This window comes from Aotus nancymaae, unplaced genomic scaffold, assembly GCF_030222135.1.
Source record: "Aotus nancymaae isolate 86718 unplaced genomic scaffold, 86718_ANA_hifiasm-v0.15.2.pri h1tg000019l, whole genome shotgun sequence".
Taxonomy (NCBI): domain Eukaryota; kingdom Metazoa; phylum Chordata; class Mammalia; order Primates; family Aotidae; genus Aotus; species Aotus nancymaae.
Window position 1 is genome coordinate 5,444,019 of NW_026988431.1, and position 18,518 is coordinate 5,462,536.

At 40.5% G+C, this 18,518-nt stretch overlaps 1 protein-coding gene across 3 annotated transcripts in view; it reads right to left on the reverse strand.

The window, feature by feature from the left end:
• Positions 1-18,518, reverse strand: part of ZCWPW2 (zinc finger CW-type and PWWP domain containing 2) — a 408,857-nt gene that overhangs the window by 204,569 nt on the left and 185,770 nt on the right. Inside the window, exon 14 of one of the 3 annotated variants that reach the window (XM_064378597.1) lies at positions 17,743-17,859. The exons of the other annotated variants lie outside the window; for them this stretch is intronic. The gene's annotated coding sequence lies outside the window, so the exon portion shown is untranslated. The remainder of the gene's footprint in view (positions 1-17,742; positions 17,860-18,518) is intronic. 3 annotated transcript variants of the gene reach the window in all.

The window sequence follows — 18,518 nt, forward strand, 5'->3', positions numbered from 1 at the left end:
TCACCAATATTGAATAGGGAAAGGAGAAGGGTCACAGCCATGGGGAAAGTGCATTTCTATAATTTATCAAGATTTGAGTATAAAGACCATGTGTTTTGTTTTTGTTTATGTTAAGAAAGTCCCTCTGAGAGTAAATCAATTAGTAAATATCTTTTACAGTACTTGGCAAGTAGTAGGTACTCCATAAGTGTTCATTGAATTAAAGTATTTATTGAGTGAGTACCTTGTAAGTACTGTGACTGGCATTGACGGTAGCTTAGCAGACACTGCATGTTCCTTGGCACTCACCATGTCTGAGTACATGGATTGCTCTTGTTACAAGCTTCTAAAACTCTCTGCTTGAGGGAGATGCTTAGTCCACACAAGGGATAGGTTGGAGGTGCTTGGAAGTTAGTGTTCCTGGGAGCAGCTCTCTACCAGCGATGGATGGGAATGAATGGTTCAATATTCCAGCTTCCTTACCACTCAGGTAGGAAAGCTCTACGCTGTCCTGAGTAGGACTGAGCTGCAGTTGCCCAAAGCACTAACCTGCTCATTAATACACCTTTCTATCCATCTATTTTTCATTTTCCCACTCTCCTGCTAATGCTTCTTGGGATCGTCTCCTAAATAAGCCCCTTTTGCTAGCAAACTTGTCTCATGACTAGCTTCTTGAGGAACACAGCTATGACAGTAGCCATCCTAATACCATTCTCCCTTTCTTCCTGATTAACAGACCCCAAATATTTTGGAGAGAGGCAATAAGCCTATCCCCAGGATACGGATTATGATTGGGATACACCAAACACGACAATCTCATTTCAGTTTCTACAGCCCAATCTTGCAGATGTGATCACTCTAGCCAATGAGAGGTAAGCATAAAACTAAAGAAAATTTTCTGAAGAAGCTATTGTTTTCATGACAAAAAGTTATAGATGTGACTGCCTTCTTTCTGCCTTAAATGTGATCATGGTGCCTGGAAAAAGCTTTAGCAAAGGGATCTGTGCAAAAATTTTGCTGGCTACAACATCAGTGACCCACTGAGCCAACAACAACAATGGCCTGTCTCCGAGACTTCTTGTTATGAGAGAAGATAAAGCTTTATTTGTTTGCCAACTTTATTCAGATTTCTGCTGCATGCAGTCAAAAGCAATCCCAACCAATACAAATATGTTAAGGGTTGAAAGACATAATAAAGGAACAACTCATGACTGTTTCACTGGGGAGTGAAAACTAAGTTATAAGAAAATTAGACAATTTTTATTAACTCCAAGGTAATGGGTATGTTGTAATAATTTGTTCAAGCACAGGTTGAACAACTAATTGGGATAGATTGAAGGATTATAGGATGTTTAAGACTAGAGGATCTTTCAGGTCCTTTCTAGCCTTAAGTTTCTATCATTCTCTCACTACAGAGAAGGAAATTGTTGGAGCAGTAGTTCCAGCAGTAGTCCCAGAGAGAAAGAAAAAAGACAGGGGACTTGGAAGATAGATAGCATATGAGTAAAGTAAAACAAAGAGCATTGCAATTAAGGTAAGGTGTTGGAAATATATGCTGCAGAAATACTGCCTACAACATGGGAATTTCATAGTTGAAAGCGCCAAACTTGGGTCTCCCTCCCTGAGTAAAATGAAGAGAGAATGAAGCTGCAGATGATGAATTTCAGTGTAGATGTAGATGTAGATGTAGACATAATAGCCATTTCAGAAGAACATGATTTACCTGTAATACCTGCTGTGACTGAAGTCAGCTGATCTTGCTTTTAAACACTTTTAGGAATCTCAAAATCAGCTCAATGGATAATGACAAAAGTGTTAACTTCTGAGACACCGTTCTCTGAAGATGAAACCATAATGTCATCGGGGTGTTGTTAAATGCCAGACTGAAAAGAAAGTGGAAGAGGAAGAGAGATCCAAGATGGCCAGTTAGGAGGAACTCGGGATTGCAACTCCAAGAGAAAGCGCAGAGGGTGAGTGGACGCCACACTTCCAGACGGATTTTTACTGCCCACAGACCAGGAGATTCACAGGCGGGGGAGCCCCATGGCTCACCAGCGCCGCTGGTTTGACCAGCGCGGCTGCTTGGCCTCTGCCCTGGCGCAGCGGCTCCCTGTGCAGAGTGAGCGAGACTGAGTCCACTCCAAGCCAGCAAGGGGAGCTGAAATGGGGAGCCAGGCCAGGAGATTCCCAGGCAAAAAAAGCGCCACAAATCTCAGAGCCGCAGCTTCAGCCAATGCAGCGGCTCCTGGGGCAGAGTAGACGAGAAGGTGTCCCCTCTTAGCCAGCAAGGGGATCTGAAACAGGGAGCCAAGCTAGGAGACTCCCGGGCAAAAAAAAGCGCCATGGCAAACACAACTGAACCCGGGACGGTCCAGCTCTGTGGAGGAGGGGCGTCCTCCATTACGGAGGCACCCTGCAGTTCCTAGGGCAATCTGCCCATACCCAAGGCAACCTGCCACTACAGAGACTCCGTCACTACAGGGGCGGGCCAACATAGCAGAAGCAGTTCTAACCACACCCATATAAACAGGACTGCAGGGAAGTTCACACGGAAGCTGGGCGGAGCCCGCAGCAGCTCAGCGAAGCCTCTGCAGGCTGAGTGTGACTAGGCTGCCACCTTGTGGGCAGGGAAAATGGCAGCAGCACAGTGGAAAATCATAAAGCCCTAACTCCCTGGGACAGAACACCTGGAGAGAAGAAAAGAGGGTTTATGAGTTCTGCTGCTGCAGACTTAAAATTACCAAAATCAGAAAGACAGCAACTACAAAGTCGACAGGTGGATAAATCCACAAAGATGGGAAGAAACCAGCGCAAAAAGGATGAAAACACCCGAAACCAGAACACCTCTCCTCCTACAAGGGATCACAACTCCTCACCAGCAAGGGAACAAGACTGGATGGAGAATGAGTGTGATGAAATGACAGAATCAGCTTTCAGAAAGTGGATAATAAGAAACTTCTGTGAGCTAAAAGAACATGTTCTAACCCAATGCAAAGAAACCAAGAACCTTGAAAAAAGACTTGACGAAATGCTAACGAGAATGGACAACTTAGAGAGGAATATGAGTGAATTGATGGAGCTGAAAAACACAACACGAGAACTTTGCGAAGCATGCACAAGTTTCAACAGCCGAATTGACCAAGCAGAAGAAAGGATATCAGAGGTCGAAGATCAACTCAATGAAATAAAATGAGAAGGCAAGATTAGAGAAAACAGGGTAAAAAGGAATGAACAAAGTCAACAAGAAATATGGGACTATGTGAAAAGACCTAATCTACGTTTGATAGGGGTACCCGAATGTGACAAAGAGAATGCATCCAAGCTGGAAAATACTCTTCAGGATATTATCCAGGAAAACTTCCCCAACCTAGCAAGGCAGGCCAATATTCAAGTCCAGGAAGTACAGAGAAAACCACAAAGATATTCCTCTAGAAGAGCAACCCCAAGGCACATAATCGTCAGATTCACCAGCATTGAAATGAAGGAGAAAATACTAAGGACAGCCAGAGAGAAAGGTCGGGTTACCCACAAAGGGAAGCCCATCAGACTCACAGCAGATCTCTCAGCAGAAACCCTACAAGCCAGAAGAGAGTGGGGGCCGATATTCAACATCCTTAAAGAAAAGAACTTTCAACCCAGAATTTCATATCCAGCCAAACTAAGCTCATAAGTGAAGGAAAAATAAAATCCTTTGTGAACAAGCAAGCACTCAGAGATTTCATCGCCACCAGACCGGCTTTACAAGAGCTCCTGAAGGAGGCACCACACATAGAAAAAAATAACCAGTACCAGCCACTCCAAAAACACACGAAATGGTAAAGAGCATCAACACAATGAAGAATCTGCATCAACCAATGGGCAAAACAGCCAGCTAGCATCAAAATGACAGGATCAAATTCACACATAACAATATTAACCCTAAATGTAAACAGACTAAATGCCCCAATCAAAAGACACAGACTGGCAAATTGGATAAAAAGCCAAAACCCATCAGTGTGCTGTATCCAGGAAACCCATCTCACATGCAAGGATACACAAAGGCTCAAAATAAAGGGATGGAGGAAGATTTACCCAGCAAATGGAGAGCAAAAAAAAAGCAGGAGTTACAATTCTCATCTCTGATAAAATAGACTTTAAAGCAACAAAGATCAAAAGAGACAAAGAAGGACATTACATAATGGTAAAAGGATCAATGCAATAAGAAGAGCTAACGATCCTAAATATATATGCACCTAATACAGGAGCACCCAGATGCATAAGGCAAGTTCTTAAAGACTTACAAAGAGACTTAAACTCCCACACAATAATAGTGGGAGACTTCAACACACCACTGTCAATATTAGACAGATCAACGAGACAGAAAATTAACAAGGATATCCAGGACTTGAACTCAGACCTGGAACAAGCAAACCTAATAGACATTTACAGAACTCTCCAGCCCAAATCCACAGAATATACATTCTTCTCAGCACCACATCACACCTACTCTAAAATTGACCACATAATTGGAAGTAAATCACTCCTCAGCAAATGCAAAAGAACGGAAACCATAACAAAGAGTCTCTCAGACCACAGTGCAATCAAGTTAGAACTCAGAATTCAGAAACCAACCCAGAACCACACAGCCGCATGGAAAATGAACAACGTTCTCCTGAATGTTGACTAGATAAACCATGAAATGAAGGCAGAAATAAAGATGTTCTTCGAAACCAACGAGAATGAAGACACCACACACCAGAATCTCTGGGACACATTTAAAGCAGTCTCTAGAGGAAAATATATAGCAATAAGTGCCCACATGAGAAGAAAGGAGAGATCTAAAATTGACACCCTATCATCAAAATTGAAAGAGCTAGAGGAGCAAGATCAAAAAAACTCAAAACCTAGCAGAAGACAAGAAATAACTAAGATCAAAGCAGAATTGAAGGAGATAGAGACACGAAAAACCCTACAAAAAAATCAATAAATCCAGGAGCTGGTTTTTTGAAAAGATCAACAAAATAGACCACTAGCCAGATTAATAAAAAAGAAAAGAGAGAATAACCAAATAGATGCAATAAAAAATGATAAAGGGGATATCACCACAGAGTCCATAGAAATTCAAACCATCATCAGAGATTATTACAAACAACTCTATGCACATAAACTAGAAAACCTGGAAGAAATGGATAAATTCCTGGACAGTTGCCTCCTCCTAAACCAGGAAGAAGTTGAAACCCTGAATAGACCAATAACAAGGGCTGAAGTTGAGGCAGCAATTAAGAGCCTACCACCCAAAAAAAGCCCAGGTCCAGATGGGTTCACAGCCGAATTCTACCAGACATACAAAGAGGAACTGGTACCATTCCTTCTGAAACTATTCCAAATAATCCAAAAAGAGGGAATCCTTCCCAAATCATTTTATGAGACCAACATCATCCTAATACCAAAACCCGGCAGAGACTCAACAAGAAAAGAAAACTACAGGCCAATATCCATGATGAACATAGATGCAAAAATCTTCAATAAAATAATGGCAAGCCGATTACAACAGCACATCAAAAAGCTTATCCATCACGATCAAGTAGGATTCATCCCAGGGATGCAAGGCTGGTTCAATATATGCAAGTCTATAAATGTAATAAACCACATAAACAGAACCAAAGACAAAAACCACATGATTATCTCAATTGATGCAGAGAAGGCCTTCGACAAAATTCAACAGCCCTTTATGCTAAAAACTCTCAATAAACTAGGTACCGACGGAACGTATCTCAAAATAATAAAAGCTATTTACGACAAACCAACAGCCAATATCATACTGAATGGGCAAAAACTGGAAATTAGTTCATCCATTGTGGAAGACAGTGTGGCGATTCCTCAAGGACCTAGAAAAAGAAATTCCATTTGACCCAGCAATCCCATTACTGGGTATATATCCAAAGGATTATAAATCGTTCTACTATAAGGACACATGCACACGAATGTTCATTGCAGCACAGTTTACAATAGCAAAGACCTGGAACCAACCCAAATGCCCATCGATGATAGACTGGACAGGAAAAATGTGGCACATATACACCATGGAATATTATGCAGCCATCAAAAACGATGCGTTCGCGTCCTTTGTAGGGACATGGATAAACCTGGAAACCATCATTCTGAGCAAACTGACACAAGAACGCAAAATCAAACATCGCATGTTCTCACTCATAGATGGGTATTGAACAATGGGAACACATGGACACAGGGAGGGGAGCACTATACACTGGGGTCTGTTGGGGGGGAGTGGGGGGGACAGTCGGGGGTGGGGAGTTGGGGGGAGATAGCATGGGGAGAAATGCCAGATATGGGTGAAGGGGAGGAAGGCAGCAAATCACACTGCCACGTGTGCACTTATGCAACAACCTTGCATGTTTTTCACATGTACCCCAAAACCTAAAATGCAATAAAAAGAAAAAAAGAGAAAGTGGAAGAGACTGATACAGTGGAATGCAAGGATACTGGATCCCTGAGAGCAGCCTATTGTCTTTGCTTGGCATTTACAGCATCTGTAATTCATTAGCTATTCTTTAGCAAAGCCCTCTGAACTAGATTCATTTCTTTTTTAATGAGAAAACAGAAAGAAGATCGAGGAATGAGCTCAAAGTAACCAAAAAAACTTGCCAGTAGTGAGATAAACAAATGTTACCATGAGTCTGAAAGCTAGAATTCTACAGGAAGAAGAAATATATGACCCCTGCTAATTTTAACTAGGACCATTGCCTGTGTAATTGTGATAACAATAAAAGCTACTGATATCTATGTTTTAGAAACTGCTCTCAACAAAATTACCTCATTCAAACTTCACAAAAAGCCAAGAAGGTAGGAAAGTCAAAAATTAGATTCTCATTTAACAAAGGGGAAAACTGAGCCCCACAGAGATTAAGCAATCAACCAAATAACCAGCAAAGGTCACCTAGCTGGCAAGGAGGAACCAGAAGCCAATGCAAACTCCTATTCTTTGTTTATTACTCCTCCCTACAATGTAGGTTTTGGCTACAACAAACCAACTTGATGGCCAAGTCTACTTAATCCTGGATTGCCAAGATACAGGCCAACGCACAGATACAGAACGTGTTAGGATTTATATAATTCACTCAACTCACTGAATTAGTTATTTGTTAAATGCTGACCATGTGTCAGACACCATGCTATGTGTCATGGGTCCTTAGGGAAAGAAATTGTAAACTCCTGTCCTTGAGGAGTTTACATTCCCTTCAAAGGACCTAAGCATCTTTGAGTTACTCTCCTCATATCTGAGGCAGAATGCCTTTGCAGGAGAGGAGCTTTCAGCTCACTCTGATGCTAGAGAGTGACACCTCCTATGATTTCCTGACTGGATCACAAAAGACATGGTGATTTACAAAAGTGAACAAAAAAGAATGGTGAGAGAGACTAAGAAATTCACTCAAAACCACAAAATTATATGGAAATTAAATAACCTACTCCTAAATGACTTTTGGGTAAATAATGAAATTAAGGCAGAAATCAAGAAGTTCTTTGAAACTAAAGAGAATAAAGATAAAATATATCACAATCTCTGGAACATAGCTAATGCAATGTTAAGAGGGAAATTTATAGCACTAAATGCTCATATCAAAAAGTTAGAAAGATCTCAATTTAACAACTTAACATCACAATTAAAAGAACTAGAGAACCAAGAGCAAGCCAAGCCCAAAGCTAGAAGAATACAAGAAATAACCAAAATCAGAGCTGAACTGAAGGAGATTGAGAGGCACACACAAAAAATTCAAAAGATCAATGAATCGAGGAGCTAGTCTTTTGATAAAATTAATAAAAATAGATAGGCTGCTACCTAGATTAATAAAGAAGAAAAGATAGAAGATTCAAGTAAGCACAATTAGAAAAAACAAGAAGAAGATTACCACTGAACCCACAGAAATACAGATGACTATCAGAGAATATTATGAACACCTCTATGCACATAAACTAAAAAATCTAGAAGAAATGGACAAATTCCTGGACACATACATACTCCTAAGACTGAACCAAGAAGAAACTGAATCCCTGAACAGATCAATAATGAGATCTAAAATTGAGTCAGTAATTCAGTAGCCTACCAACTAAAAAAAGTCCAGAATCAGACAGATTAACAGCTGAATTCTACCAGATGTGCAAAGGGTATCTGATACCATTTCTTCTGAAACTATTTCAAAGACTTGAGGAGTAGAAACTCCTTCCTGTTTCATTCTATGAGGCCAGCATCATACTAATACCAAAACCTGGCAGAGACACAATAAAAAGAAGAAAATTTCAGGTAAATATCCTTGATGAACATCAGTGCAAAACTCCTCAACAAAATACTGGCAAACCGAATTCAGCAGCCATTAGAAAGCTTATCTACCATGATCAAGTATCCTGGGGATGTAAGAATGGTTCAACATATGCAAATGAATAAAAGTGATTCATCACATAAACAGAACTAAGGACAAATAAACACATAATTTTCTCAATAAGCACAGAAAAGACTCTCAATAAAATTCAACATCTTTTCATGTTAAAAATTCAATAAACTATTGAAGGAAGATACTGCAAAATAAGAAAAGCCACCTATGACAAACCTATGGCCAACCTCATAGTGAATGGGCAAAAGCTGAAAGCATTCCCCTTGAAAACCAGCATGAGACAAGGATGCCCTCTCTCATGACTCCTATTCAACATAGTATTGGGACTTCTGGTCAGGGCAATCGGGCAAGACAAAGAAATAAAGAGCATTCAAATAGGAAGACAAGAAGTCAAACTATCTCTTTGCAGATGACATGATCCTATATCTACAAAAACCTATAGTCTCAGTCCAAAAGCTTCTTATGCTGATAAACAACTTTAGCAAAATCTCAGCATACAGAATCAAAGTACAAAAATCACTAACCTTCCTATATATCAACAACAGTCAAGCCAAGAGCCAAGTCAGAAACACAATTGCATTCACAATTCACACACACACGTGCACACACACACAAAATTCCTACGAATACAACTAACCTGGGAGGTGAAAGATCTCTACTAGGCGAACTACAAAACACTGCTCAAAGAAATCAGCAATGATACCAACAAGTGGAAAAACAACCCATGATCATGGATAGGAAGAATCGATATTATAAAAATGGCATACAGCCGAAATCAATTTATAGATTCAATTTATAGTTTCCTATTAAACTACCATTGACATTCTTCACAGAACTAGGAAAAACAACTGTTTTAAAATTCATATAAAACCAAAAAAGAGCCTGAATAGCCAAGATAATCCTAAGCAAAAAGAACAAATGTGGAGGCATCATGCTACTCAACTTCAAACTACCATACAGTGCCACAGTAACCAAAACAGCATGGTATTGTTACAAAAGCATAGACGAAGGGAACAGAATAGAGAACCCAGAAATAAGGCCACACACAAACAACCATCTGATCTCTGACAAAACTGACAAAAACATGCAATGGCAAGAAAATCTCCTATTCAATAAATGGTGCTGGCAGAACTGGCTAGCCATATGCAGAAGATTGAAACTGAACCCCTTTCATAAATACAAAAAATTACTCATATACAAAAAAAAACTACTCAGTCATAAAAAGGAATGAAGTAATGACATTTGCAGCAACCTGGATGGAATTGGAGATTGTTATGCTAAGTAAAGTAACTCAGCGATGGCAAACCAAACATTGTGTGTTCTCACTCAGAACTGGGAACTAAGCTATGAGGACGCTAAGGTATAAGAATGACACAATGGACTTTGGGGACTTAAGGAAAAGGGTGGGAGTGGGGTCAGGGATAAATGACTACACATTTGGTACAGTGTATACTGCTTGAGTGATAAGTATAACAAAATCTCAGAAATCACCACTACAGAACTTATTCATGTAACTGAACACCACCTGTTCCCCAAAAACTTATTTTTTAAAAAAAGCTCACTATCAAAAAAATAAAGACAAAACAAAACAAAGAAAGGGATGGAAGGAGATAACATTAGAATGGCAAGGGATCAGGGAATACTGTTCAGATAGAAGATCAGAGAGGGAAGAAGAGGAGAAAGGAATTAAGGAGGTAGATTATGGATGATGAAGCACATGTTAGTGGTGTTTGCTAGTGGTTCTGGTTCTCCTCTTCTCCCAACACAAGGGAAGGTTATGCTTCTTTAACTCCATGGAATTAGGCAGGGTGATGTGACTTTCTCTGGCCAGTTAAATAAGAGTGGAAGTGACAGGTGTCTTTCTTGGATGGAAGCACTTCAAAGCTTGCATGTGATTCCCCTTGCATTCTCCTTTGTTAGAATGTTAAGATGGTGATGTCAGTCACATGGCCAACTCTCTGTCAGCCTGGGTCCCTGAGTGATGACGATAATATGGCATCCCTCAAGTGACATGCTTTAGACATGCAGTGTGAGTGCTAAATAAATCTGTGTTGTTTTAATCCAAAAAAAAGATGGATTAGAAACTTAAATGTGAAACTCAAAACTATAAAAGTCCTGGAAGACAACCTAGGCAATACCATTCTGGACATAGGAACAGGGAAAGATTTCATGACAAAGACAGCAAAAGCAATGGCAACACAAGCAAAATTGATAAATGGTATCTAATTAAACTAAAGAGCTTCTGCACAGCGAAGAAAACTATCAACAGAGTGAGCAGACAGCCTACAGAATGGGAGAAAATTTTTGCAAACTGTGAATCTGACAAAGGTCTAAGATTCAGAATGTATAAGGAATTTAAACAAATTAACAAGCAAGAAAACCAACTTCATTAGAAAGTGGGCAAAATACATGAACAGACACTTTTCAAAAGAAGACATACATGTAGCCAGCAAGCATATGAGAAAAACTCAGCCTCACTGATGGTTAGAGAAATGAAAATCAAAACCCCAATGAGATACCATCTCATACCAGTCAAAATAGCTATTAACAAAAAGTTGAAAAATAACAGATGCTGTCAAGGTTACAGAGAAAAAGAAACACTTAAACACTGTTGGGGAGGAGTGTAAATTAGTTCAACCATGTTGGAAGACAGTGTGGTGATTCCTCAAAGACCTAAAAACAGAAATACCATTCGACCCAACAATCTCATTACTGGTTATATACTCAAAGGATTGGAAGTCATTCTATTATAAAGACATATGCATATGTATGTTCATTGCAACTCTATTCACAGTAGCAAAGACATGGAGTCAACTTAAATTCCCATCAATGGGAGACTGGATAAAGAAAATGTGATATATATATATATGCCATGGAATACTATGCAGCTAGAAAACAAAAATGAGATTATGCCCTTTGAAGGAACATGGATGGATGTGGAGGCCATTATCCTTAGCAAACTAATCCAGGAACAGAAAACCAAATACTGCATGATGAGAACACATGGACACATGGAGGGGAAACAACACACATTGAGGCCTATCAAAGGATGGAGTATGGGAGGAGGGAGAAGATCAGGAAAAATAACTAATGGGTACTAGGCTTAATACCTGGGTGACAAAATAATCTGTACAACAAACCACCATAAGTTTACTTATGTAACAAACCTGGATGTGTACACCTGAACTTAAAAGTTAAATTTAAGAGAAGAATTATGAGGAAGGTCTAGGGGCAAACACTACAGTCTCATTACCCTACAACCTCATGGTCCAATCTCACTGTACAATCGTACAGTCCAATAGAACTTTCTGGGGTGATAAAAAGGTTCTATATCTGCACTATCCCATTTGGTAGTCACTTTGAAATGTGAGTAGTATAACTAAGGGACTGAATTTTTTTTTTTTATTGCATTTTAGGTTTTGGGGTACATGTGAAAAACATGCAAGATTGTTGCATAGGTGCATACGTGGCAGTGTGATTTGCTGCCTTCCTCCCCTTCACCTATATGTGGCATTTCTCCCCATGCTATCTCTCCCCAACTCCCCACCCCCCGCTTTCCCCCCTACTCCCCCCCAACAGACCCCAGTGTATAGTGCTCCCCTCCCTGTGTCCATGTGTTCCCATTGTTCAACACCAGTCTATTTTTAATGTTCACTTTTGGTAATATAATAACCATATCTATCAAGTGGCTGTCATATGGGAAGCACAGCTCTAGAAGCTAATCCTAGAGCTGAACAACGGAAGCATGTATTGCATTATAGTGCAGGAAAAGCTACAACTTCTCTGTGCAGAGATGGAAATGTATTTTCTTAATAGCCAGAGTCAAAGTATTTTAAAGGGAAGAGAGCCGTCTTTTCTCGTAAAACTGTCTTGGTAAGCTAATCGGGTTAACACTAAGGCTCTGAGAACATGAACGTTGCACTAGTTCAGTCTTTGAATCTCAGCACTTTTGACATTTTGGACTGGATAATGTTTTGTTGTAGGATGTGTTCATCATCGTTGGCCTATACTCAGTAGATTCCAGTTATCACTCCCAGTTGTGACAACCAAAAATGTCTCTAGACGTTGCTAAATATCCCATTGGTACCAAAATTGCCCCAGGTTAAGGACCACTGCAATAATTCAAGTAATAAAACCATGATCAAGCTGCTTGACAGGACAAAACAAGAAAAAGTGTAGGGTTTGCTCTTGGGAAGGAGGGGGATAAAAAAGACTTGAGGAGATGAGGAGAGCAGATAAGGAGGGAACATCTGGGGAAGGCATGAGGTAGGTGTTTTGGGTGCTTTGGGTAAAGAATCAGTGGGAATGCCCAGGGGTATGCAGCAGAAGAAAATTTAAGAAAGTTAGCTTTTCAACTTGGAGTTGCTTGTAATACCATGAAGTAAAATTCTTTTCATGTCTTCCTACACCTGACCAGTAAAATTAACTATGCTTTGCAAATGTTTCTGTGAGCAAATTTTTACTGGAATCAAGAAAGAAGCTAGGAGTCATACTTGGACGAAATTACAAATCTAAAGCAGGTACCTGGGCATACAGGTGATAACAATAATGAAGATAACAGCCCAAATTCACTGAATCCTTTTTATGTGCCAGCTACTGTTCTAAGTGTACCTTAGAACATCTAGATACTTCCCCATATATTAGTCTCAATTTACATATGAGGATATTGAAGTACAGAGAGGCAAATTGCCTGTATCAGTTAAGAATGCGGAACCACGCTACCCATTATGATTGTTCTGCACCCTACCATATAGTAAGCTCTTCTGCATATAGTAAGCTCTTCTTACTATTATGGAATAAGGAGTTTGCCAAAGTAAGGAGACCTTGCATAATTATGAGAAGAGCTAGAGGAGTAAAAGTCCAGAGAAGGGGAAGTGGAGGATCAGAGGAAAGTCAGTAACAGGGACCATAGCATAGATGGACAAGTGGGAGCTGGCAACCACCTCCTGTCACTGGGATGGGATCACATTTGGGGGGTATCTGTTGATAGGCCTGGGGCCTGTGCTTGTCAATGGCCTATAGTCCAAGAATGGGATGTGAAGTGGGGAAAACTAGGGCAATCTAGCCCATAGGTATCCCTGGGTCTGTCCCTCACCACAGCTCTCTCCCTGATGCCTTTCTTCCAGTAGCTTAAAATTTACTTGAAAGACAAATAGTTACACTTAACATTTACGCAAGGAGATGTTTATGAAATATTACTTATAAGTAAAATAACCTTTTGCTGACTATAAACAATTAAAATAATAGGAAAATATTGTGCAAGTTATAGTATAGCTATCAAAATGTTTTTAAGACAATTTAATGATGTAGGGGAAAGATTATTATGTAATGTTAAATAGTGTTACGGACTGAATTGTGTCCCACCAAAAAGCCCTAACTCCCAAAGTGACTGTATTTGGAGACTGGGTTTTTATTTTATTATTTTATTGAATTTTATTTTGAGACACAGTCTCACTCTGTCACCCAGGCTGGAGGACAGTGGCTTGATCTTGGCTCACTGCAACCTCCATCTTCTGGGTTCAAGTGATTCTCCTGCCTCAGCCTCCCGAGTAGCTGGGATTACAGGTGCTTGCCACCATGCCCAGCTAATTTTTGTACTTTTAGTAGAGAGGGAGTTTCACCATCTTGGCCAGGCTGGTCTCAAACCCCTGACCTCAGGTGATCTGCCTGCCTCAGCCTCCCAAAGTGCTGGGATTACAGGCAGGAGCCATCGTGCCCAGCCAGAGATAGGGTCTTTAAAGAGGTAATTAGGTTCAAAGAAGGCATAATCCAGTATGACTGGTGTCTCTATAAGAAGAGAAAGAGCACCAGGAGTGCACATAGAAAAGGTCCCATGAGGACACTGAGAGAAGACTGCCATCAGCAAGCCAAGGAGAGGGGCCTCGGGAGAAACCAAACCTGCCATCACCTTAATCTCGGACTTCCAGCCTTCAGAAGTGTGAGAAACAAATTCCTATTCTTTATGCCACCAAGTCTGTGATATTTTGTTATGGCAGCCATAGTAAACTAATAGAGATTGATTTGAAAAGTATGTGTGTGTGGTGTATGTATGTACACAAATTATCTAATTTTTAAAAGGTTTTCTCACACACATAGAAAAACAACTAGAAGGAAATATACTAAAATCCAACTGGGAGGTTATGAAGATTTTTATTTTCTTCCTATGTTATATTTTTCTCTGAGTGATTTATGTAGAAATAATTTTAAATTGTTTAGTGTGCTTCATACATTCATTTATGTAGGCTTTTTGTTTACTTTTTCTTGTGTGTGTGTGTGTGTGTGTGTGTATATATATATATATATATACTCTGCTTTATTATAGAAGAGACCTACAACTAAAATTCTTTCCTTAAAACAAATCCTGTTTTTCAAAAATGATGTTAACTCACTTATTAAAGAAATGAGGTGGCCGGGCGCGGTGGCTCATGCCTGTAATCCCAGCACTTTGGGAGGCCGAGGCGGGTGGATCACTAGGTCAAGAGATCGAGACCATCCTGGTCAACATGGTGAAACCCCGTCTCTACTAAAAATACAAAAAATTAGCTGGGCATGGTGGCGCGTGCCTGTAATCCCAGCTACTCGGGAGGCTGAGGCAGGAGAAACGCCTGAACCCAGGAGGCGGAGGTTGCAGTGAGCCGAGATCGCGCCATTGCACTCCAGCCTGGGTAACAAGAGCGAAACTCCGTCTCAAAAAAAAAAAAAAGAAATGAGGTGAATATTTTAAATCCTTGTTCATCAGCATCTCAAATGAGGTGAAAGCTGTTTTGGATGTCACAGTTGGTTCCCAGTTCCTGCCCTCAGCATTGCAACAAAATGGGTCAGGACAGCTCCCCCTCTAGAATGATCAGCCATGGTGCTGAAGGGGCTCCACCTCAAGTAGGGAGCACTCCTACCTTCTCCTCCCCTCTCCTCTCTCCTCCCCTCTCTACTCACACAACACCTCCAAGACTGAGGGAATTGAGCCAGTCTTGAGGTGCTGGAGAATTTGACAACTGAAGATTCACCTGCTAGTGGGGTTATGTTTGGATGTGGCTTGGCACTGAATTTACTTAAGGAATAAAGAATAGGGAGACACTTTTGGCCCTTCTCTCCCCGTCATCCTCCCTTTCTCACACTCTCCTGGTATCCTAAAATTCTTCCTTGTTTCACTAAAAAAGAATTTCCTATGATTTTCTAAGTCTGATGCCTGTCATGCTCATGGCTGTGGTAGAGCAGTTAGGAGTGGAGCAGACAGACATTCTGGAAGGACAATCCTAGTTATATAACCTGAACCATTGATAACAGGGGGCTTCCACAGGGATTTATGGGAAATGCTGGCCTGTGGAAGGTGCCCAAGAATGGAAAGATGAGCAGGAGATCCATACAGCCTAGCAGAGAAGATTATCAGAATGAATCAGAGCCCTGACCTCCTTCCTTGCCATGGATGCATGCTTGATACCTAAGTGTGAGGAAGCTGCGGGAAAATATTCTGGGCTTAGAACCCTTTTCTCCTGTAGTAGTATGATTCTTATATATTTCATTGATCTGGAAATATAATTTTCTGTATGTTCTCTAGCAATGAGATTCTTATCCAATTTCAGTGTCTCCGCACAATGCCAGCTCACTTTCTCACTGGGTAACTTGGAATAACACACATTTGATACAATTGGCAAAATCATTTTCATTCCCATACCAGCAGGTTCCAATCATGGCAACCTAATCAATCTTCTGACTATCTACATTAATCTCCAGAATGACCCAGATAATCCGATTGGCTGCAATGTGGCCCAGTGACAATTTACACCAGACCATCTGGTGATTCTATCTCCTCCAACGGTAGCCCAGAAGGGCCATCTCTTTTAATGTTACCTTTGTCCTGCTGAAGGAGGCAAAGGTTGAGGCTGACCACACACCAGCAAGCCATTCTCCTCCTGCCTTTGCATGGACCAAAGAAATCCTGAAATGTACTGTAATTCAGCTGCTCACAACCTGCAGAGCCTGCTTTGCATTCTCAGTGAACACATGGTAATATTCAGAATGCAAATTAAACTTTATGGGTGCCATAACCTTGGCCATTTATTGCAGCAGATTCTGTAATTGCCTGATGCTGCTAATACAGCCAAGACTACTTTGACTCTTTCTTTTTTTTTTTTTTTAACTTTTGCAGATCAAGCTGCCATGTTGATTAAGCAATGCTGTTGTTTCTTTGTGGTATTTCTTTAGCTAATGTATTAGTTAAGATTCTTTCTCATACAAGCAACCAGACTCAGTTTTAGTTAGTGATGGGCAGTAAAACTGAGAATAAAATATATTAGTGTCCTCAAGTTCAAGTAGTACTTGAGAAATGAGTTGAGTTAACATTCTGAAGGAAAATAGACTTCACAATAATACAAGGAGAGTTAGAATAAAAAGTAGGTTAATATAAGACCAACTAGTGACTATATACTAGAAGGTAGAAGTTCCTCTTTGAATAATTTGAGCCACAATGGCATCTACGGTTTGCACTAACTTGGAAGAAAATCACCAGCATTAGAATTGTTACCAAGGGAAAACCAGGAAAGCCTGAGCTATTGTTGTTCTATATAACATCTGTGTGCAAATTAGAAAAAGATGTTCATTTCTCTGGCCAGGTAAAGCCTGCCTTGAGCAGGTATATTCCATCGTAATCTTCAGCCCTGAAGATGCCATCACCAAATAAAATGTCCCAGGACAGCAGTTGCCCCTCCTATATTTTAATGACATGGTGATACAAGGAGGTGAATATAAAAATCCTAATTTGAGAATGGAAGTAGGTAGCATTTCCAGAATGTCCAGGGGCATGGACTTCCCCAAGGAAGATGTCAGATAGAAACATGGGTGTAGTTAAAAGAGAAGTTTGGGGATTTGAATAAAAACTGAAGCCCAAGCATATGGTTTGAGATGCCCTGGATTACAAGAGACCTGTTTATCCTCCCACTGTCCCAGTGAACTGCCAGTGTAAAGAAACCAGATTTTGTTCATGTTTTTTTGCCTTCCCTGCCTAGTGCCATGGCCATGAGAACTGGATCTTAAACCAGGACACAGTCAAGCTCACTACTTTGGCAATACTTATGGGCTAGACCTGGCATGCAGCAATATCCAAGGTGCTTTCTGCTTGTTATTTCTGAGGTAGGTAAAAGAAACAAATGTATTGAATGGGTATGGGGCAAACAACAATCAGCAATCAACACAACCAATATTCTGCCATAGCAGCATGATATGCATAAAGGACCCTCGTTCTTCACCTCCCCATATCATATGAATTTGTCATTCCTCTCACTAAGAGGCAGAGTCTATCTCCCCACTCTCTTAGATTGTTTGTACCCCTATAACAAAATACCACAAAGTGGGTAATTTATAAACAGAATGTACTTCTCACAGTTCTGGAGGCTGGGAAGTCCAAGATCAAGTTTCTGGCTGGTTCAGTCTCTGGTGAGGGGAATGATCACTCTGTCTGAGATGGTGCTGGGTTTCTGTGCCCTTGGAGGGGATGAATCTTGTCACATGGCAGAAAAGATGGAAAAGCAAAATAGAGCCAAGGCTAGTTCCCACCAGCTTTTTCATTTTAAAAAATATGCACCCCATTCATGTGGTGCAGCCATCATAACTTAATCACTTTCCCAAAGACCCTACCTCTTAATTCCACCACAAAGAAGATTAAGTTTCAACATGAGTTTTGGAGGGGATATAAACATTCAAGCCACAAAGCCCACCTTTTTATCTGTGCTCAGCAATGCAACTTGTTTTCATTAAATAAAATGAGCTGGAAATGAAAGCATGCCAATTGCAAGGCTAGGCTTCGAGAACACTTGAATTTTTCTACTTCTCTTGCATTTCTGTCATCCCGGTGAGAAGAATAATGCCTGGCCCAGTCATCTGTCCCAAAAGTGTATGAGAGACACACAGAGTAGAGCTACCCCAGCCACGCTGAGCCTAGATCAGGGCCTCTAACCAACCTAAAAAATGCATGAGTGAGTCCTGTGGAGGTCAGATGACCCACAAATATGTGCATTATAAGTGATTGTTGTTTTAAGTTACTGAGTTTGGGGGTCATTTATTACACTGCAATAGCTAACTCATACAATAAGAACTATGGCAGATCCACAACTTTCAACTTTATGGACCCTTTCACAAATGGCTTCCATTAACCTGCAA